At 37.9% G+C, this 24314-nt stretch overlaps 1 pseudogene; it reads right to left on the bottom strand.

Annotated features, from left to right (window-relative positions):
- Nucleotides 1-9422: 9422 nt before the first annotated feature.
- LOC147825798 (U4 spliceosomal RNA) lies at nucleotides 9423-9584 on the bottom strand (annotated as a pseudogene).
- Between the last annotated feature and the right edge of the window lie 14730 nt (nucleotides 9585-24314).

Raw genomic sequence — 24314 nt, 5'->3', positions numbered from 1 at the left:
ATTGAGCCAAATCAGTCTTATGTTATTCTTCTTTGCATCATCTAGCAGCTGCTGGATTGATTTCTCATGTTCCCTTATAATTTTGAAGCAACTTTTCTTTTCCTGGTCACTAATTGCAATCTTGTCTTCTATATCTGAAATTCTGTCCTAACACTGGCTCATTCTGCTGTGTAGACTTTCAGTGGAGTTTTTCATGTCCTGGAAATCTATTTGCATCTGTTTTATGGATTCCATTTGTTTCTTGTGTTGGGATTCCATCATGTTCCTCAGCTCCTCTCTAGATCTATTAACCATGTCTTGCACTAAGGGCACAATTTCTCCTGTTATCTGAGAAATTATTTCTGATTTCATTTTTTCCAGACCCCCTTTGGTTGCCAGTTCAGTGGGTCCAGGTGGTTGAGTATCAGAGGGTTCCATCTCATTTCCCTTTGGGGTTGCTGTAGGTGATCTGGAAGTCTGGTTTTGAGACTTATTTCTGTGTTTTCTCATTTCGACTGGGGCAGGGGGCTGTTAGCGCCTGCACGGATTACCTCCTCTGAGCTGGGTGAGGTGGGACAGGGGCCGGGAACAGTGGTAGAGATGGTGACCCAAAAGCCCTTTCCTGTGGGCTGGGAGCAGTCAGAGGGATGGTGGCTGGGAAACTCCTTCCTCTGGACCAGGAGCAGTGGGATGGTGGCTCAGAAGCCCCTCCCTCTGGGCTGGGAGTGGTGGGAGGGATGGTGGCCTAGAAGCTCCTTCCTCTGGGCCAGGAGCGGCAGGACAGAAGGTGGCCCAAAAGCCCTTTCCTCTGGGCTGGGAGCAGCGGGAGGGATGGTGACTGAGAAGCCCCTACCTCTGGGCGGGGAACAGCGGGACTCAGTACCTTGGTCTGGTGGTCTGGTGTCCTCTGCGTCTTTGTAGTGTTTAACCAGGTGTCTGCCTGTCTGCAGCGGGGTGATTCAGTGTCTTCCCCATGACTGGGGACCTCGGTAGGGTGTCACAATTATATTTCTCTTTGGGAATTGTACCTTTACATAATGCATCTTGGTTCTTATTTTTTCCCCATTCCTAGCCCTCCCTTCACACCCTCCACTCTTCCCTATTTATGAAGACTTTATTTCCATTTTTTTCATTTCTCATCATTTTTCCTTTCCCTTCTTTCCATTCCCCTGCCCCTCTCTCTACCTCTACCCCTTTGGACCTTTTCTTCCTGTTTTGCATTACTGATTATTCATTCTAATCATTGGTACATTTTAGGTATACAATATAATGACATTCATCATTGGAAATTTGCACCTTTACATAGTCTCTCTTGGTTCTTATTTTACACCCTTGCCCAGCCCTCCCTTCAACTCCTCCAGTCCTCCCTATTTACAAAGATTTTGTTCCTATTTTTCCATTTTCTCATATTAATCCCATTCCCTTCCATTCTTTCCCCTAGCCCTCCCACTTCCTTGCCCTTTGCCCCTTTTCTTCCTATGTCACATAACTATTATACATTTTAGTCCTTATTTACACTTTCAGTTTCTCACACCAGAGAAACTATTTGGTATTTACACATATGTGTCCTATTTATTTCACTTAAAAGTATTGCCTCAATGTGCATCCACTTAGCTATAAATGTCTCTAATTTCTCATTTTTGATGGCTGAGTTGTACTCCATTTTATAAAAAACCCCCACATTTTCTTTATCCAGTCTCCAGTTGATGGGCATTTGGGCTGTTTCCAAGTTTTAGCTATTATTACAAACTGTGCTGCTATGAACATGGGTGCACATATATCACTGTGGTATGATTCTTGTAATTCTTTGGGGAAGATATCCAGGAGTGGAATAGCAGGATCAAATGGGACTTCCAGTCTCAGTTCTTTGAGGTATCTCCATACTGATTTCCACAGTGCTTGCACCAGTCTACACACCCACCAGCAGTGGAGCAGGGTTCCTCTTTCCCCACAGGCCCGCCAGCATTTGTTATTGGTAGATTTCATGAGAGCACCCATTCTTTCCGGAGTGAAGTGGAATCTCAGCACTGTTTTCATTTGCATCTCTCAAATGACCAGGGATGTTGAACATTTTTTCATGTATTTATTTGCTATTTCTACTTCTTTGTCTGAGAAATGTCTGTTTATTTCAGATACCCATTTTCAGATTGGGTCTTTAAATTTGGGAGGTCTGATCTTTTTAAGTTCTTTATAGATTTGAGATAGTAGATCTTTGTCTGAGGAAGAGCAGGGGAAGATTTTTTTCCCATACTGTGGGTTGTCTCTTCACACTGCTGGTGGTTTCTCTTGCTGTGCAGAAGAATGGGCACATTTTTTTGCCAGCTGCTTCTTGGAGAGGGGACTAATACAATATATAAAAAATTCAAAAATTTGAGATCTCCCAAAATAAAAGACCCAGTCAAAAATGGGTAATTAGAATGAATAGACAGTTCTCAAAAGAAGTACCATAGCTAATAAGTACATGAAAAAAAGTTCAGCATCTTTACCCATTAGAGAAACACAAATTAAAACAACAGTGAGATTCCATCTTTTTCCAATAATGATGACTATCATCAAGGACTCAAAAAACCACAAATGCAGTTTGTAGGAGAAAAAGAACACTACATTGCTGGTGGTAAAGTCAACTAATACAACCAGTATAGAAATCACTTCGAAGATTCCTCAAAAAACTAAAAATAAGAATTTCATTTGAGGAGCCTTCTGGGCTACTGTACCACCACCGCCAATGCCAAGGAGCAGAGGTGACCCCAGCACTGAGAAAGTGAGCCTTCTGGTCCATACCACTGCCCCCAGAGCCAGGGAGCAGAACTGCCCCCAGTACCAAGGATGTAAACCAGGCAGACACCAGCAGCACACACCCCTCCAACCTCGACCACCACACTCCCCCTTTGAAATGAGAAGACAAGTAAACAAGTCTCAAAACCAGACTTCCAGATCACTTAAAGCAATCCAAAAGGGAAATGAGATGGAACAATCTGATACTCAACCACCTGGACTCCTCAAACTGGCAACCAAAGGGGATCTGGAAAAAATGAAATCAGAAATAATTTCTCAGATAATGGCAGAGATTGTGCCCATAGTGCATGACACAATTAATAAATCTGGAGAGGATCCAGACAAAAAAATAGAGGAGCTGAGGAACATGATGGAACTGCAACATAGGAAACAAATGGAATCCACAAAACAGATACAAACAAATTTCCAGGAGATTAAAAACTCCACTGAAAGTTTATGCAACAGAATGAGACAATGTGAGGACAGAATTTCAGATATAGAAGATAAAATTGCAATTAGTGACCAGGAAAAGAAAAATTGCTTTAAAATAATAAGGGACCACGAGAAATCAATCCAGCAGCTGCTAGACAATGCAAAGAAGAACAACATAAGACTGACTGGAGTCAAAGAAGAAACAGGAGAGAGTGCAGATGACATAAAAAAACTGTTCACAGAAGTGATGGCAGAAAAATTCCCAAGCAGAGGAAAGAAACTTGATATACAGATAAGTGAAGCATATAGAACTCCAACTAGCCATGATCAAAAAACATCTACACATAGACATAAAATAGTTCGGATTCCAGAAACCTAACAGAAAAACAAAATTCTGCAAGCAGTTAGAGAAAAGAAACAAATCACATACAAAGGGAAGCCCATCAGAATCACAGCAGACTTCTCAACACAAACTCTCAAGGCAAGAAGAGATTAGAGTGACATATTTCAAGCCCTAAAAGTAAACAGCCTCCAACCCAGATTGATGTACCCTGCAAAATTATCTCACCAAATTGATGAAGAAATAAGATACTTTCATGACAAAGAGCACCTTACCAACTTCATGAATACCAAATCAGCACTCCAAAAACTTTTAGACAATATCCTAGGAACAGACAAGGAGGATCACAACCACAGGAAGCCCAGCAGAATGAATCTGTTGGGTGCAACAAAAAGTTAAATGCAAAGGGGGAGAATCCAAGAAAATAAAAAGTCATGACAATGATAAATCAATATGAATCTGTTATAACCATCAATGTTAATGGTCTCAATTCACCAACCAAAAGAAATAGACTGGCAGAATGTGTCAAGAAGCAAGATCCAATAATATGCTGCATACAAGAAACACATTTAATTCAAAAAGAAACTCATAGACTGAAAGTTAAAGGGTGGAAAACAATACTCCATGCAATAGGAACCTGAAAAAAAGCAGGAGTAGCTATCCTCTTTGCACATCAAGTGGATTTCAAACCAAAATCTGAAACACTTCTGGTCCCAAGAATTTCAGATAAGCAATACTCAACTTGTGCATATAAATCTATTTTGAACGTGTGTTTTCATCCCTCTTAAGTAAAAACTTAAGAACAGAACTATTGGTTCTTAACAGTAATACAAGAAATTTCTGTATTGTTTTCCAAAATGGTTTTGTCATTTTACATTCACATTAGCAGGATTAGACAGTTACAACTGGTTCACACCAAAGCTGACATTTGCTCTTGTAAAACTTTTAACTTCATCTCCCTAATGAGTGTATAATTCAATCTTGTTATTGTACTGATTAGTATTTTTCTGATTCGAGTGTTGCACACCTTTGCTTGTGCTGTACTGGGTTTTTATCATCTTCTTGTGTCTACTTTTTAATTGTGTTGTCTATTAATGACCTGTAAGAGTTCTTTATATATTCTGGTCCTAGGTTATATGTATCATAAATATAGTCTGTTTAAGGACTACTTTTCATTTTCTTAACAATGTCATTTAAAGTTCTAAATTTTGATGGAATCTCATTTATGTATTTCTTTTATACATCGTGTTTTTTGTATCCTAGCAAATTCTTGCCCACCCTAAATTCATGAACATTTTCCCTTATAATTTCTTCTTAAAGTTTCATAGTTTTAGTCTTTCATATTCAGGTTCATAGATCCTTTCAAGTTATTTTCATGTATGGAAAAGAAGGGTTGAGGTTAATTTTTTATATACGGATACCAGGTGTTCTAGTGCTGTTTGCTGAAAACACTATCTTTTCCTCTGCTCCTGAATTGAGTTTATGTTCTATAAAATGTTAATGTTAAATAATCTTTCAAAACTCAGTGGACCATATATGCATGGTTCTATTTCTAGATTCTCTGTTTTATTCCATTATTCTATATGTCTTTCCTTACACCAACACTGCCTTGATTACTATAGCTTTAGAAGAAGTCTTAAAATTAGGTAATAAATGTTTTCCAACACTGTTTTTCTTCTTTTTACTTTTCTAGGTTCTTTGTACTCCTACATAACTTTTAAATTTCAATATCCAAGTCTTCATTTATAGTAAGTATACATAGACCTGAATTTTTATATATACCTTGTGTTTTCTAATCCTGCTAAATTCAAACACAAGTTCTAGGGGCTCCTAGAGATTTCTTAGTATTTTCTCTGTAGATGATCATTTCATCTACATATAAAGATTTTACTTCTACCTTGCCAATCCTATGCTAATTGTGCCTTTTTATTGCCAGACCATTTTGGTTTGGGCCTATGTTTCAAAGTTTAATAGACAAATGAAGAGTAGGCATATCTGCCATGTTCCCCGTGTTAGGGAGAAAGCATTGTATGTTTTCATTCATATAAGGTGTTTTTGCTGGAAGTATGAAGTACATGTCTTTTTTCTGTGGAGAAGGTTCTGTTCTACTTCTAGTCTTGTGATAGCTTTTACCATGAACAGCTGTAGAACTTAGACCAATACTTTTTCTGTAACTAGTGACAGGATCATATGCCACTTTCCTTTCCTTTGTTAAAATGATGACTTATGGGGGTCGATCTTCCAAAGCTGAACCAACACTGCCATCTCTATAATGAAACAACTTTCTACATACTGCCAGATCTGACTTCTAATAGTTTGTTTTGTTAAACAAATTTCTATCTCTGTTCATACTTTTTTCTTCTATTATCTTTATCCAGTTTTAGGATTACCACAATGTTGATTTCCTAAAATGAGGGGAGAAGTGTTCCTTCTTTCTTCTGCTTTAAATGGTTGATATAATTTATCAGTTAAAATGTATATGAGCCTGTTGTTTTCATATAGTTAAGTTTTCAAGCTAGGAATATACTTTCTTTAATAGGTGCTATTCAAATTTTATATTTTCTTCAGAGTCAGTTTCATTAATTTGTCTTCCAAGGTACTTCTTAGAAGTTGTCAAATTTATTTCAAAAAAGATTTTTGTAATATGCTTTCTATATCCTTTAAAATTCTGTAACATCTGTGGTAATGTCCTCTAAATTTTGATATTGTAATTTTTAAAATGTATGATTGATATTGTGTAATAGAAAAGGTCTAAAGGAGCAGGGGAAGTGAGAGGGGTAGGAGAAAGGAAAGAAGGGAAGAGAAAAAATATGAGAAGAGAAAAAAAATGGAAACAAAGTCTTTGCAAATAGGGAAGGGTGAAGGGGTTGAAAGGAGGTCAGGGGAAGGGGGAAAATAAGAACCAAGAGAGATTATGTAAAGGTGCAAATTTCCAATGATGAATGTCATTATATCGTATACCTAAAATGTACTAATAAAATTAATTTCTAAAAAAAGTATTTCATTTGAACCAGCTAGGCTCCTTGGGTATTTTTTCCAAAGAGTTAAAGACATCATAGTACAGAAATATAAGCATACTCATATTTACAACTGCACAATTTATAATGGCTAATTTATGGAAGCATCAAGCAATGACCGTCAACCAATGCATGTTTAAAGAAAATGTGGTATATATACACAATGGAGTATCATTCAGCCATAAAAAAGGATAAATTTGAGTCATTTGTAGGAAACTGGATGCATTTTTTTTTTGGTACTGGGGACTGAACTCGGGACCTTGCATTTGCAAGGTAAGTGACAGCACCACTGAGCTAAATCCCTGTCCCTGGATGGATCCTGAGATCATAAGCCTAAGTGAAATAATTCAGAGAAAGTTAAATATCCCATGGCTTCTCTTATATGAGAACCCAAATCAAAAATAATTTAAAGTACAAAATAAGAGACCCTAGGAAACAAGGAGATATATTTTGTAGAGATGGGAAGGAGACCTGGGAAAGAGGAGAAGGGAAAGGAGGAAAACGAAGTGAAAATGACTAAGAGGCTCCATGTATATGTATCAATTCCCCCAAGATGACCATAATTATGATGCATAACAAACATATACCACCAATAAAAAAACTGAACAGACACCTTTCTTTCTGAAGACAGCAAAGTTGACTATGATGCTTAATGCCATGTATCAACCTGGCTGGATCTTGGGGTGCCCAGATGTCCATTTAAGGATTATTTCTAGACATGTGCGAGTGTTTCTGGAAGAGCTTAGTATTTCAGTCACTGGACTGAACAAATCAGCTTACCTCTCCAATGTGGTAGGCATTGCCCAATCCACAGAGTCCCAAACAGAACAAAAAAAAAGTGGAGGGAGGACTCAGGATTCACCCTCTCTGCCTGTGCTTGAGCTAGAGTTTTGATCTTCTCCGCCCCTTGGTGAGCCTGATTCTCAGGCATTTTGACTGGGATTGTATTTTACACACTGGCTCTCCATCTCAGGCCTTCAAACTGTCCCAGCAACTTTTCTGTTTCTTCATTTTGCAAAGGAAAGACTGTATGGCTTAGCCTCACACAACATGAGCTGACACCTTCTAATAAATTAATTTTTCTATTTATTTCTCTCTGTGCCACTCACACACACACACACACACACACACTTGTTTCTGTTTCTCTATTTCTTTTTAGAACGCTGACAAATACTCTTCTCTCCCTTTCTCTCATTATTCCTCCATATCCTCTTTCCCTTTTTTCTTACTTAAACAATTACTGAGCTCCAACATTATGCTGTGTGCCACATAAATGTTGTGGATGCATAGAAAGAGAAGAAACAATTAAACTCAATTTTCTATAAGAACCTTATTGTTTATTTGATGAAAGATAGATAGATAGTTTCATATAAAAGAAACCATGCAATATTTAAGCTTTTATATCTGAGTTACTTCACTCAATATTATGGGCTCAAGGTGCATCCATTTACCTACAAATGTCTCAAGTTTATCCTTTTTTATGGCAGAGTAGTGTTCCACTGTGTATAACTACTACATTTTTTAATCCATTTATCTATTTTTGGACAATCTGCTTCCAAGGTTTAGCTATTATAAATTGCACTGCTATAAACATATACATCACTCTGGTATAATGTCTTTAATTCTTTGGGGAAGATACCTACAAGGGGAATAGCTGGGTCAAATGGAATTTCTAGTTTTAATTTTTGGAGGAATCTCCATATTGATTTCCTTAATGGTTGTATCAGTTTAGTCCCAGTAACAATGGAGAAAGGTTTTTTCTCCCCACAGTCTGACCAGAATTTGTTATTCATTAATTTCTTGAAAGTAGCCATACTTTCTTTAGTGAGATGGAATCTCTCTGATGTTTTAATTTGCATTTCTCAAATGGCAGTGATGCTGAATGTTCTTTCATGTATTTATTGGTTGTTTGTATTTATTCATCTAAGAAGTGTCTGTTCATTTCAGATGCTCATTTTTAATTGGACATTTAAATTTGGGTAGGTCTAATGTTTTTGAGTTCTTTATATATCCTAGATATTAGTCCTTTGTCTGAAGGGTAGCTGACAAAAATTTTTTCCCATTCTGTAGGCTGTCTCCTCACTCTGTTAGTGGTTTCCTTTGCTATACAGAAGACTTTTAATTTGATGTGATCTCATTTGTTGATTCTTGGTATTATTTCTTGTCCAACAGTTGTTTTGTTCTAAAAGTCTTTGCCTATACCTATATCTTCGAGAGTTTTTCCTATTTTGTCTTCCAGCAGATTAAGCATTTCTTTCCTAACATTTAAATCTTTGATCCATCTTGATTTCAGTTTAGTGTATGGTGTGAGATATAGGTCTAGGTTCAGTGCAGAGGTGCAATGAGAGAGACAGGGGAAGTAACTCTCCAGGCCCTTGAGTTGGACACTGCAGAGCCCCCAGGCAGAGCTGGGGTGACAGCTTTACATCCTGAGTGAAATAAAGTCTCCAGCTCAAAGGCAGTTCTCCAGTCAGTAGCTTTTGGCTACAGCAGAGCTATTCTAGTCCCAAAGCACAAGCCCAAGGTATGGAAAACTATAGGCAAATGATCACAGGGCACTGGTGAAAGGAGGAAGCTTGGAGATCACTGAGTCACACTTCATGGTACAGAGAGGAAAACCATGACCTAGAGTATCAAGAGGAGCTCAATTAACCAACCATCAGAGAGCACCTCATTGCCCTTTCATTAGGATCCGTGGAGAAATCTGGTTTTGGAAAAAAACCTGAAATTCACCTGAGCATCTGCTTTGGTACTTTGGGGCATAGAAAATGTAATTATAAATAACAGTACTAGATGAGATAAAATTGAAATTTTGATAAATAATAAATAAGTTTTCATGTAAGTATATTCTAAATACAGCATAAATATAGAATACTAAAATTATTCAATTTATCAGAAATTCAAATGTAACTGGACTTCCTGCTATTATTATTGCTATTATTTCAAGTCATCACAGTGGGGTATTGGGAAAAGTTTTCAACTAGCAATAATAGTGCCTCAGATAAATGTCATTGACTATGACACTGTCACTATAGTATTATTTCTCTATCTGGCAACCCTATCTTTAGAATGCTTTTCTGTTGTACATCTTTGCTCTGACTATTTAGAAGCTTTCAAAAAGGCTTTATAGTATGCACTTGGCTTTATTGTTATTTCTTCTTTGCTCATAATTCTTTCTTCTTTTTTCACTGATGAATTTATTGGTTTTACGTATCTCAATAAGCACCACTAAAACTTTTGCTTGGGTCAAGAGTGATTACTAAAGCCTGAGAAGGGTTCCTGGTAGGGAAGGGTGGAAGAATGGTGGATATGAAGAATCCATGCTATACTTATGAATAGAAATATCATAGTGAATCTCATTAATTTTGCACTCAATATGTGTTAATAATAAAAAACAAAATAAAAGCTTTCCTTGTATATTAATTTAAAACAATAACTATACAACATTGAGAAATTATTAAAGGTTGAACTTTATACTAAATCCATCAGGTATACATATGAGTAATACCTGCTGTCCAATCTCAAAAAGTTCTAGTTAAGTGGAGAAAACAGCCATTCACATCAATCATCAAAATGCTGAGAGATGAATGAATAGTGTAACATCACATAGCTAGTTGGTGACAACTCTAAGATATGTTCTATTTTGAAGGATAATTTTTCAGGATAGGATACAGTAATCTGGTTTGGGAATTGTTTCCTTTTAGGGATTGAGAAATTTCACTCCAGGCTCTACTGGCTTTTAAGGTTTGTGTTGAGAAATCTGCAGCTATTCTGATAGGCTTGTTTCTCTAAGCTTTAAATGTTTTCTCTTTGTGCTAAATTTCTGGGATTTTCACTGTAATGTGTCAGATTCTTTTATGGTCATGGCTATTTGGGGTTCTATATGTCTCATTTAAATAAATAGTGAATTATTTCCCTAGATTTAGAATTTTTTTGCTATGATTTTAGTGAACAAAGTTTTTATACTTTTGGTATCTCTTCTAATCTTTACTTAACTTCTATAATTCTTGGATTGTTTTTTAAAAACCATCTACCAGCTTTTGGAACCAGTTTTAAATAGTATCTTAATTTTAGGGCATCCTGAGTACAAGATCTATTATATTAACTTTATCTTCAAGTTCTGACAATCTCCTCTCAGATTGGCCATTCCTCTTGCCCATACTTTCAATTGAATTTTTCATACACCGGATTTCTTCTTGATTTTTATAACCTCTAATTCTTTATAAAATGATCAAATTTTGCATTATTTTCTTTAATTCAATCAACTTTTTCTTTGTGTCTTTAACTCATCAAATATTTTATTTATTAAATCTTTTATCTGTTTATTTACATCTTTAAACTCACTGAACATCTTATGAATTTGCTTATCATTTTCTTCTTTGATCTTTCAAACATTTTAACCACTTGGTTTTTGAGTGTTTTTTCTGCAACTTCCTCCACCTTATTACTATGATATCGGCTTCTGGAAAGAGGAGTTTTTGAGGCATCTTGTTGCCATTTTCCTTAGTTCTATTATTTTTGTGATGAGACTTGAAGATCAGTTATGGTAGAAAACTATGTCACTACTGTGGTGATTTCTTTAATTAGTGTATATTTCTCTTTGATGAGTTCTTGGATTTGGCTATGTTTTGGTGATCATACACCTATTCAACATATTCAAAATAATTGAATCAGTCCCAGTCACTGTATTGCAAAGACAGCAACTACCAGTTATATCAGCATCTACAGAACCAACCATATAACAATTATACAATTTAAAACTATTTTAACAATTTCACAGTTTGGTAAATAGCCCAGGAAGACAACGAAGTAGTACTGATGACACATAAGCTGGGACATAGAGGAAGAGGGAAGATAAAAGGAAAAAGAAAGGAAAGAAAATAGTCCAGAAAGAAGAGAAGAAAAAAGAGATAACATCAAAAGGGTCACTCGGAAGACGCTGAATCAGCCCACTGCAGGCAGGCAGGTCTGCCCACACCCTACCGAGGTCCCCAGTCTCGTGGAACACACCGAATCAGCCCGCTGCAGACAGGCAGGTCTGTGCACGTCCTACCGAGGCCTTGAGTCACGCGTAAGACACCGAATCACCCCACTGCAGACAGGCAGCCACCTGATTCCACATTACCAAGGCGCAGAGGAGCAGACCACCAGACCAAGGTACTGAGTCCCGCTGTTCCCAGCCCAGAGGTAGGGACTTCTGAGCCGTCGTCCCACTGCTCCTGGTCCAGAGAAAGGGGCTTCCCGGTCACCAACACTCCCGCTGCTCCCAGCCCAGAGGAAAGGGCTTATGGGCAACCTTCTGTCCCGCTGCTCCTGGGCCAGAGGGAGGGGCTTCTGAGCCACCATCCCACTGCTCCTGGTCCAGAGGAAGGGGTTTCCCAGCCACCATCCCTCTGGCTGCTCCCAGCCCACAGGAAAGGGCTTTTGGGTCACCATCCCTACCGCTGCTCCCGGCCCCTGTCCCACCTCACCCAGCTCAGAGGAGGTGATCCGTGCAGGCGCTAGCAGCCCCCTGCCCCAGTCGAAATGAGAAAACACAGAAATAAGTCTCAAAACCAGACTTCCAGATCACCTACAGCAACCCCAAAGGGAAATGTGATGGAACCCTCTGATACTCAACCACCTGGACCCACTGAACTGGCAACCAAAGAGGATCTGGAAAAAATGAAATCAGAAATAATTTCTCAGATAACAGGAGAAATTGTGCCCTTAGTGCAAGACATGATTAATAGATCTAGAGAGGAGCTGAGGAACATGATGGAATCCCAACATAAGAAACAAATGGAATCCATAAAACAGATGCAAATAGATTTCCAGGACCTGAAAAACTCCATTGAAAGTCTACACAGCAGAATGAGCCAGTGTGAGGACAGAATTTCAGATAGAGAAGATAAGATTGCAATTAGTGACCAGGAAAAGAAAAATTGCTTCAAAATTATCAGGGAACATGAGAAATCAATCCAGCAGCTGCTAGATGATGCAAAAAAGAATAACTTAAGACTGATTGGGCTCAATGAAGAAACAGGAGAGAGTGCAGAAGACATAAAAAATCTCTTCACAGAAATAATGGCAGAAAACTTCCCAAGCAGGGGAAAAGAGCTTGACATACAGATAAGTGAGACATATAGGACTCCAAAGAGCCTTGATCAAAAAAAATCTACACATAGGCATATAATTGTTAAGATTCCAGAAACACAACAGAAGAACAAAGTTCTCCAAGCAGTCAGAGAAAAGAAACAAATCACATACAAAGGAAAGCCCATCAGAATCACAGCAGACTTCTCAACACAAACCATCAAGGCAAGAAGAGCTTGGAGTGACATATTCCAAGCCCTAAAAGAAAACAGCCTCCAACCCAGACTGATGTACCCTGCAAAACTATCTTTCAAAACTGATGGAGAAATAAGATACTTTCATGACAAAGAGCACCTTAGGAATTTGTGAATACCAAACCAGCACTCCAAAGAATTTTACACAATAGCCTAGGAACAGACATTGAGGATCACAACCCCAGGAAGCAAAGCAGAATGAACCCATCTGGCATGACAAGAAATTAAATGTAAAGGGGGAGAACCCAACAAAAAGAAAAAGTCATGACAATGACAAGGCAATACGTTTCAGTTATAACCATCAATGTTAATGGTCTCAATTCACCAATCAAAAGAAATAGACTGGCAGAATGGGTCAAGAAGCAAAATCCAACAATATGCTGCATACAAGAAACACACTTAATTCAAAAGGAAACTCAGAGACTGAAAGTTAAAGGGTGGAAAACAATACTGCATGCGACAGGAACCTGAAAAAAAGCAGGAGTAGCTATCCTCTTGGCAGATCAAGTAGATTTCAAACCAACACTAATTAAGAGAGATGAAGAAGGACACTACATCCTTGTAAAGGGAAGAATCCAAGAGGAAGAGATGACAATCATAAATATCTATGCACCAAACACTAGTGCACCCAACTATATAAAACAAATACTAGTGGACACAAAAAGCCATATATCCACTAATACAATTGTAGTGGGGAACCTTAACACCCCACTGTCACAAATAGATAGATCAACTAGACTGAAAATAAGTAATGAAATACTAGAACTCAATCGAACTCTTGAACAAATGAACTTAACAGATGTTTACAGAGTCTTCCACCCCACAAAATCAGAATACACATTCTTCTCAGCTGCACGTGGGTCATTCTCCAAAATAGACCACATACTCACACATAGAACATGTTTAAGTAAGTGCAACGGAATTGAAGTTATCCCCTGTATATTATCAGACCATAGTGTGATGAAATTGGAGATCCATAGCAAAGGAAACTCAAAAAATTTCATAAACATATGGAAATTGAATGACACACTTCTGAATAACCAATGGGTCACAGAGGAAATTAAAGAAGAAATCAGACAGTTCCTTCAATTAAATGACAGTGACAATACAACATATCGGAATCTATGGGACACAATGAAAGCAGTCTTATGAGGGAAATTCATAGCAGTGAATACGCATATTAGGAAAACAGAAGGAGCCCAATTAAACAACCTGATGCTGAACCTCAAGTTTCTAGAAAAAGAAGAGCAGGACAACCCCAAAGCTCATACAAGGGAGGAAATTATAAAGATCAGAGGAGAAATCAATGATTTCTTAGGAGACTAAGAGAACGATACAAAAAATCAATGAAGCCAAGAGTTGGTTCTGCAAAAGAATCAACAAAATTGATAAACCTTTAGCCAACCTTGTCAGAAAAAGGAAAGAAAAGGCCCAAATCCATGCAATTAGGAATGAAAAGGGTGAAATTACAACAGACCCAGCAGAAATCCAGATGATCATCAATACCTACTTCCAGAACCTATACGCCAATAAGATGGACAACACAGAAGAAATGGACAGATTCCTAGATACATATGAATTACCAAAGTTGAATGAAGAAGACCTAAAAATTCTGAACAACCCAATATCAACCAATGAAATTGAAAATGTAATTAAAAACTTATCACCTAAGAAAAGCCCGGGCCCTGATGGCTTCACTGCTGAATTCTACAAGACATTTAGACAGGAACTGCTGCCACTACTGTTTAAACTCTTCAATGAAATTGAAAGGGAAGCAATACTCCCAAATTCATTCCTGGAAGCAAGCATCACCTTGATCCCCAAAGCAGAGAAAGACCCAACTGAAAAAGAGAACTATAGGCCAATCTCACTAATGAACATAGATGCAAAAATTCTGAATAAGATACTGGCAAACAGAATGCAGAAGATCATCAAGAAGATCATACACCCTGATCAAGTGGGATTCATCCCAGGGATGCAGGGATGGTTCAATATACAAAAATAAATTAATATAATACATTATATCAATAGAGCCAAGGACCAAAACCATATGATTATCTCCATAGATGCAGAAAAAGCATTTGACAAAATCCAACATGCATTTATGATAAAAACCCTACAAAAAATTGGAATAGATGATCTCTACCTCAAACTGATAGAAGCCATCTATGAAAAACCAACAGCCAATATCCTACTAAATGGTCAAAAACTGAAATACTTCACACTAAAATCAGGAACAAGACAAGGATGTCCACTATCACCACTCTTGTTCAATATAGTTCTGAAAACATTAGCCACAGCAATTAGACAAGAGAAAGAAATAAAAGGAATAAAGATAGGTAGCGAAGAAGTCAAATGGTCATTATTTGCAGATGACATGATACTCTATATAGAAGACCCCAAGAACTCCACCAAAAGTCTTCTAGACTTAATAACCAAATTCAGTCAAGTAGCTGGTTACAAGGTCAACACACAAAAATCAATAGCTTGCCTCTACACCAATGACAGACTCACTGAGAGAGAAATAGGGAAAATAATTCCTTTCACAGTAGCATCCAAAAAACTGAAATACCTAGGAATCATCCTAATGAAAGAAATCAAAGACCTCTTCTCTGCAAACTATGGCACTCTGAAAAGAGAGATTGAAGATGATATCAGAAAATGGACAGACATCGCCTGCTCCTGGGTAGGAAGGATTAATAGAGTGAAATGGTCATACTTCCAAAACTGCTATATAGATTTAATGCAATTCCAATTGAGATCCCAGCAGCATACTTCATAGACTTTGAGAAAAAAAATCCCAAAATTCATTTGGAGCAAGAAGAGACCCAGAATAGCAAAAGCAATTCTAGGTAACAGAGACATGGCAGGGGGTATCACAATCCCCAACCTGCAACTCTACTACAAAGCTACTGTGAACAGCATGGTACTGGCAAAGAAACAGGCTTGAGGACCAGTGGAACAGATTAGAAAATGCAGAAACAATGCCAGACACACTCAGCCATCTCATCTTTGACAAAGGAGCCAAACACCCTCACTGGAGGAAAGATAGCCTCTTTAATAAATGGTGCTGGAAAAATTGGGCTTCAACTTCCCAAAGATTAAAACTAGACCTGTATCTCTCACCATGCACTAAACTAAAATCAAAATGGATTAAGATCTAAATATTAAAATAGAAACTCTGAACCAGTTGGAGCAGAGGTTAGGTAGAACCCTTGAAGACATCGGTGTAGGAAAAGATTTTATGAACAAAACCTCAGTTGCCCGTGAACTAGCACAAACAATCAACAAATGGGATCTCTTCTTATTAAAAAGCTTCTGCACAGCAAGAGAAACCACCAGCAGTGTGAAGAGACAATCCACAATGTGGGAAAAAATCTTCACCTGCTCTTCCTCAGACAAAGGTCCACTATCTTGAATCTATAAAGAACTTAAAAAGATCAGACCTCCCAAATTTAAAGACCCAATCCAAAAATGGGCATCTGAAATAAACAGACATTTCTCAGACAAAGAAGTAGAAATAGCAAATAAATACATGAAAAACTGTTCAACATCACTGGTCATTTGAGAGATGCAAATGAAAACAAGGCTGAGATTCCACTTCACTCCAGAAAGAATGGCTGCTTTCATGAAATCAACCAATAACAAATGCTGGTGGGGCTATGGGGAAAGAGGAACCCTGCTTCACTGCTGGTGGGAGTGTAGACTGGTGCAACCACTGTGGAAATCAGTATGGAGATACCTCAAAGAACTAGGACTGGAAGTCCCCTTTGACCCCGCTATTCCACTGCTGGGGATCTTCCCCAAAGAAGTAAAAGAATCATACCAGAGTGATATATGTGCACCCATGTTCATAGAAGCGCAGTTTGTAATAGCTGAAACTTGGAAACAGCCCAAATGCCCATCTACTGGAGACTGGATAAAGAAAATGTGGTTTTTTTATAAAATGGAGTACTACTCAGCCATAAAAAATGAGAAATTAGAGACATTTATAGCTAAGTGGATGCACATTGAGGTAATACTCTTAAGTGAAATAAATAGGACACCAATGTCTAAATACCAAATAGTTTCTCTGATGTGAGAAACTGAAAGTGTAAATGAGGACTAAATGTATAATAGGTCATGTGAAATAGGAAGAAAAGGGGCAAAGGGGAAGGAAGTGGGAGGGCTAAGGGAAAGGATAGAAGGGAATGGGATTAATATGAGAAAATGGAAAAATAGGAACAAAATTTTTGTAAATAGGGAGGGCTGGAGGGGTTGAAGGGAGGGCTGAGCAAGGGTGAAAAACAAGAACCAAGAGAGACTATGTAAAGTTGCAACTTTCCAATGATGAATGTCATTATAGTGTATACCTAAAATGTACCAATGATTAGAATGAATAATCGATAATGTAAAATAGGAAGAAAAGGTCCAAAGGGGTAGGGGTAGTGGGAGGCACAGGGGAAAGGAAAGAAGGGAAAGGAAAAAATGATGAGCAATGGGAAAAATGGAAATAAAGTCTTTGTAAATAGGGAAGGGTGGAAGGCTTGAAAGGAGGGCTAGGAATGGGGAAAAAATAAGAACCAAGATGCATTATATAAAGGTACAATTCCCAATGAGAAATGTAATTTTGTTGTATACCTACAATGTACCAATAAAAGAATTTAATACAAAAAAAAAAGAAAATCAAGTTAAAAAAAAAAAGAGAGAGAGAACATCAAATGAGAGAAAGAAAAAAATAAGTCTCTGGTGATGTTATTTTTATATCTGGAGTGGAGGGAGGATGAGAAAGAGTTTGAGAGGTTAATTGTGGGGTAGGAAAAGGGAACAAGAGAGAAAAAATTGGAGACTGGGGAAAGCTGTAAGAAGGTCAGATCAATTACTATATTGATAGAAAGCTTGTGCTTGAATTCTCCATACACAAATCTTGCTGAGGGTTAACCTGACATGACAACAAAAGAAACTATTATCTAAACTAAGACACTAATTAATTCTTATACTCCACTTCACATATACAAACATTATATACATATATATATATATATATATATATATATATATATGATCAGATGAAAGAAGAAAAAACCACACACACATAAAGACACAAAAGTAAAGAGTCCTCTCAGTCTTATTTATACTGGAGTTATAATTTGATATTATGGCTTGTATCTAGATCTGCTCTCAAAGCCTCATGGTCTCATAGGTGGGGTTTTTAGAAGTGGCTGTATCATGGGTGCATGATATTGTACTATGAGTGTGTGATAACTATATTAATCTACTAATTAGACTAGCATAGTTCTGGGTATGGCTGAATGGGTTTAATGAAGACAGAAGATCCATCCTGGGTCTGAATGGCAAGAACCAATAGGCTTTTAGCCTGGATAGAATAAAAAGGGAATAGAAGGAGGAAGAAGGCTGCAGCTGCTTCCTCCTGCCTGCATTGCCATGAATTGTTTCTCCTCTGCCATCCCACCCTGCCTTAGAGCCAGCTGACTATGAACTGAAATCTCTACAAACTGTGAACTAAAATAAATACTTCCTCCTTTAACTTGTGGGAGTCGAGTATTGTGTCTCAGCAGTAAGAAAAATAACTGACATTTGACCAGTGTGCTCTTTTTCAGTGAATTGAGAGACCTTGTCTTGTAACATTTGTAAGTGGCCAAGCTCCAGTCCTTTGTGGTTGTGAGTGGGAGCTTGAATGTTTTGACCAGTGCTTAAGCTGGTTCCCTCCAATAATTTGTTTCCTTGCCTACCAGTGAGTGTATGGGCTTGAGGGCCCAGGAGAACTGTCAAACCTACTTCTTTTCCCTCTGCTAGGTTTTATCATTGCTCCTATGGAGAGAACTATCCACAGGTTTTTGTCTCATCTGAGGATCAGACACCTTCAATTATATGAGACCTAGTTAAGCATTCATCTTCTGCTGATCTGTGAAGGGGCTTCCTCAACATCAACCCCCCTTCCCTCCAGTATAGTCCCTGCAGCTGCCTACATCTGCTCTTTCTTTGCCTCTGCAGGAGAGTACAATTTGCAACACCTTTGGGCCCCATTGCTCCCCCTCAACTTTCTGCCATGCCAAACTGTCTATCCATACCTCTCAAAGAATCTGTATCCAGCCTGAGAATTCAGTAGATTTTGATCTTGGTGGTGGAGGATCTTTCTACTTTGAATTCAGTAGCATTTGGAAGCCAATGCAAGGGGAGCTCACACAGGTGCCAAACTCTGCAGCTTTTGATGGGTAGTGAGAGGGATCCTGAATGGGCTCTGAGCTTTCCAGTGTTTGAAGGGCAGATGTCAGGTGGGATCCTATATGGCCATAGAACTTGGTAGTATTTTGTGAAGGCAATGGCAGAGTGCCCATTCTGGTAATGCTGTAGTATCTTTTTTCCATCCCCAAGTCATCCCAGTCACAGCAGCTTCACACCCCTGTCACTCACTGTCCCACACATTGATCATTGCATGGTTTTAGATCCCTATTTGGGACCAAGCTCTTGTTTCTTTCAGTCCCTTGGGCTTGCCAATCCTAACTCAGTCACCAACCTCTGAATGATTCTCTGAGCCACATCTTCCTTAGTGTTCTAATCTGAAAAGACCCTCCCCTATGAATATGTTGTTTGAGGGGCTCCTTCTCCCAGTGAGAAGCAAGATAGGACAGGTGAGCACTGGGTGGTGACTGTTAGGCTGGGCACCAAACTTGATAGCCTTGCTGTCATTACTGTACTCAGCTTCTTCCCACAAGGAGTTAGATACCTGGGCTGTAAGCAGTGCCAGGATCAAGAGATGGCCCAGCTACTTTCTCTAAACACCTCTGATACTGGAATTCACTTTTCCTCCAAGTTTCCTTTCCATGTTTGGGGTTTTTTGTTTGTCTCTTATTTCCTAATAATTGCAGATTCTAGTGAGCAAATTCCAAGCATCTTGTAAGCACTGCTGCCTCTAGTCCAGATAAAGTCTCTCCTTTTAAAGTTTTGTTTGGTTGTTTTTTCCCCCCAGTTACTACTCTCTTGGTGACTTCTTTTTTTTTTTTTTTGGTACCGGGGATCAAACTTGGGACCTTGTACTTGTGAGGCAGGCGGTCGAACCACTGAGTTAAATCCCCAGGGTTTGGTGACTTCTTTTAAGTTTCATTTCATTTACTTGTAGGCTTTATACATAATTAATTTTAATAAGCTTCCATCGTTCTTTAATACTTCTAAGCATTAAGATTATGACATATACTAATTTAGACTATCCCCCAAGGTCTGAACCAAGCCTAGAGACACTGTGGAAGTAAATGTGTCATTGTTTGTTTCAGCTTCTTCCTTCTGTGTTTTAGCTTCTTCTTTGGTTTGTCTCTTCCCTCTGCACTTCCAGGCACAGGCTAAGTTAGCTGTACACAATATAAGAATAAATACAAGTAGAGCAATTTGGCAAAGTCATTCATTTGCATATACAGTCAACTCACCAAGTACTGCCAAGATGCCCTCACCAATATTTTTAATATCTGTTCCATCCTCTCTAACCAACCTGACACTTCACTGGACCAAACTCAGCCTCTCCCATCTGAACAATTGTCATAACCTCTTGGTGTGAAGCAATCTCCATGCTTCTCCCTCTCCCATCTATTCTCTTTTCAGCCATCAGAATGAGCTTCCTAAAACTTACCTTTAAATTGCTTCATTGTCTTTACTGGTCTCCTTCTTGTCTTCAACAAAATGAATTGATCTCTGTGAGAAAAACACCAGTCAGATGGGAATTAGAGCTCACTCTAATGACTTCACTTTCACTTGATTACCTCTATTAAGACCTTGTTTCCAAATAAAGTCACATTCTGAGGCTATTGTGATAAAGAGTTCAGTGTATGAATTTTGGAGGGATACAATTCAACATATAGCATCACTGTTCCAGTCTCTTTTGTGCTTCCATGTTTTTGTGCATGTCCATTCCATTGGAACTGTTTCCCATATGCCCTATCCTCTATAGGTAGAGATGATTAATTGCAGCCTTCTACTTTTTTCTCTCTACTGTTCACCATTTTCTTACATTTCTCTTCTAGTATAACCCTTCTTTCAATGAATGAAATGTATTTGTTTTCATGTCTGTCTTCCAATCTATCCTTCTTATCCTATCCTTTCAAGATAGTAATGGTCTAATTTGCTATTGTATTCTCAATGCCTGTCACAGTTCCTGATATATAATAGGATAATTAAAGATTTGAGAAAGATAAATTAGAAATGATGAGCCAGAGGAAATGACACTTAAGCTGAGTCCCCAGAGAAGTTTAAAAGTTATCCAAATGAAGGAAATGAGGCCTGTCCAGAAAAAATGAAAAAATATATTATTTGTATGACTATTTGTATGTAAAGTAGAGGGTTAAAAATTACAGGGAGTATGGCTAGAAACGTAGGCAGGTCATGCAAGGACTTGTGACTTGAAGAGTTGATCAGCATCTTGTATTTGTTCATTCCTTTTGTACCCACACACGTATTTACTACTGTCTTAGCAAATCATGTTAAATCACTGGAAAGTTTTAAGACAAGAAGTCACATGGCCACATTTGTGTATTATAATATTAATATTGGCAGCAAAGTGAAAATAGATTGAGAAGTATCAAGACTGGAAATTAAAAGTCTATTGGACAAACTAGTGTCCTGGCCCAGGGCAGGGATAAGGGAAAGAACCCGACAGATATAATGATTGAGAAGAAGGGACAAATCAAAATAACACTTTCAGGGTAAAAGTGGGTGTCTTAGTTACTTTTCTCATTGCTGAGACAAAATACCCAACACCCAAAGTTAAAGGGGGAAAGGTTTATTTAGCTAACAATTTGTAGAGGTTTCAGTCCAAAATCAGCTGGCTCCAGGACAAGGTGGTGTGACAGAGAGGCAGTTCATGGTGGATGGAAGGTAGCAAAACAAGGGAACCTTCATAGCATCTTTCTTCCCCTTTTATCTTATCCAGATTACCAGGATTAAGGTTGGGCCAAAGCAATCAGTGGACTGATTTAGTAATCAAACACCCTTAATCCCAGCATCACACACTCTAGATTCAGCCACCTCTGAAGAAGCCCTATGACCTCACGATGCTTTAGAGGGACATCAAAACACAAACCATAACAGTGGGCCATTTGATGACTAATTAAGCAAGAGGTATAAGAGGAATGAAGGAAAGGAGATAAATCCTATGTCTGGTTGGGTGATTGGCTTAATAATAGAGCCATGCATGAAACTTCAATGATGAAAGAGAAGTAAGTTGGAATACATTTAAAAGTAAAATGTAACAGAGGACAAAACTTGAATTGAAATACAGGTGTTCAAGAGATATTAAATATGGTAGGTAGATGGTCTTCTCTACCAGTCTAGAACTTGAGAGAGGTCCTGACTGAAGATGTTGGTACCGGAGTCATCTATACAGACAGCAAAATTGGAACCATGGGAATATATCTATAACCCAGAAGAAGTGTTCAGAGTGAGAAGAGGTAGGGACTAATGATGGAACTCTGTCCCTCATAACAGCAATCCAGCAGCTTCAGAAATAATTTCCTGCTAAGTAACCATATATTTGGAAGCCTTCACACTCTCCAGGTTCATATTGAACACTGCCATTTAGAAACATATAAATTTACGAAAACAAATGCAATTAAATCCTTGGCTTTCAAGGCTGATAGGAAAGCTAGCCTTTGGTGATCCATTTTATTCTGCTAACATTATTCTATTTATTATTTGTCATGCCAGTGTATTAAAAATATAGTTATTAATAATAAAATCTCCCCAGGGGCTCATTATAAATTATACTTGCAATAATTAAATTAAGTCTAGCAGGTAAAGATTACAATCTACACCCTCTTCCTTCCTCCAGAAAAAAACCCCCAACAAAACATGGAGGTAAAAATCTTTACTTGGCAGGGATCTAATGCAATCACCATACAAAATGAAAGAAAGCACTAGACTTCAACTTTTAGAGATGAAAATCTGGGATCATTAATAAATGTGTCACAGTTGAGCTTTGGTAAGAGTCAGCCATTTACAGATTCAATTCCACTAAGCTACACATCCACATCTCCTGCAGTCAGCATCCTGGTCCCCTCCACTATCAGAGCACAGCTGACTTGGCCAGAACATGGCAAAGATGTTGGTGACAACCCCACTTTTCCTCAACATCCACATATGTAGGTGATGGATATTGGTCTCTTTCTGGACTGCTTTATCTACTTTTCATCACACGTTTTCAGTACATAATGTTTACATCTTGTGGGTAGATTTAGTACATATACAGAATACATCTTAATTCTTTTTTTTATCCACTTTATCTCCCCTGCCTCCTCTTGCCCTCCATTTTTTGATCACCTTCCCATTTGAGAAAGATCTATCTCCCTACTTCCTATACTCTATCTTTTATTTTCTCTTTATTTATAATTTGGATTTTTCATCTAAGAGAAACCATGTGATATTTAAATTTATTTCTCTGAATTGTTTTACTTAACATTATGGTCTCAACGTGCATCTATTTTCCTACAAATAAATGAAGATTATCCTTCTTCATGACAAAGTAGTATTCTATTTGTGTATATACCACATTTTCTTTATCCGTTCATCTGTTATATAAGATATGTAACATGGATATGTAGGCTGCTTCAAAGATTTAGCTATTATGAATTATGTTGCCATAAGCATGAGTACACATGTATCACTGTAATATAAAAGAAGGATACTTAAAAGAATGTCTGGGTCCAATATAATTTCTAGTTTTACTTTTTTTGAGGAACCTCCACACTGATTTCCATAATGGCTGTAATTGTTTACATTCCTACCAGCAATGTAGAAAGTTTCCTTCCTCACACCCCCCACCCCCCGCACATGGGCAGCCTCTCCAGCATTTTTTGTTATTTGATGTCTTGATGATGGACATTCTTTCTGGAGTAAGATGGAATCCCATTGTTTTAATTTGCCTTTCTCTGTTTTGTCTACTTTTAAAATATCCTTTCTATATTCTGTTTTTCCATCTGTAAAATGGAATTGTATTGACTTTCTATTTAATGCCTTGTGGCTTTGATAGTTCTCCCTGTAGGAACATCAGTGGAATGGTTTGCCTGTCAGGATAAGCCTTTTGACTTCCACAGCCTCTAGTATCCCAATATTTTTAACCTAAAAATCGCATTTTCCATGTTATATTGAAAAACTAATCTAAAAGAAAGAATAATTTTTGTGCCTGAAACATTCACTGGAATATTATCCATCATAGACAGAAAATACCTCACTATAGGAGAAGACTTAATATGCATTCAGCAGAATTTTATGTGGCTTTGAAAATAGCATGTATATGAAGAAAAAGCTAGGATGGAAAGAGATAAAGATGATACCCAATTATACTTCTGTAATAATCATAGCTATGTAAAAAACATTGCAGTTATGTGATCAGTGACTTTAATAGAACTCTTGCGAATATATTTTTAAAATCAAATTTTCTAGTTATCTTTTGAGTTTCTA

This window comes from Heterocephalus glaber, unplaced genomic scaffold (assembly GCF_053883595.1).
Source record: "Heterocephalus glaber isolate CG9 unplaced genomic scaffold, H.glaber_assembly_v1.0 deba00001481, whole genome shotgun sequence".
Lineage (NCBI taxonomy): Eukaryota > Metazoa > Chordata > Mammalia > Rodentia > Bathyergidae > Heterocephalus > Heterocephalus glaber.
This window is presented reverse-complemented; position numbering and strand designations above follow the sequence as displayed.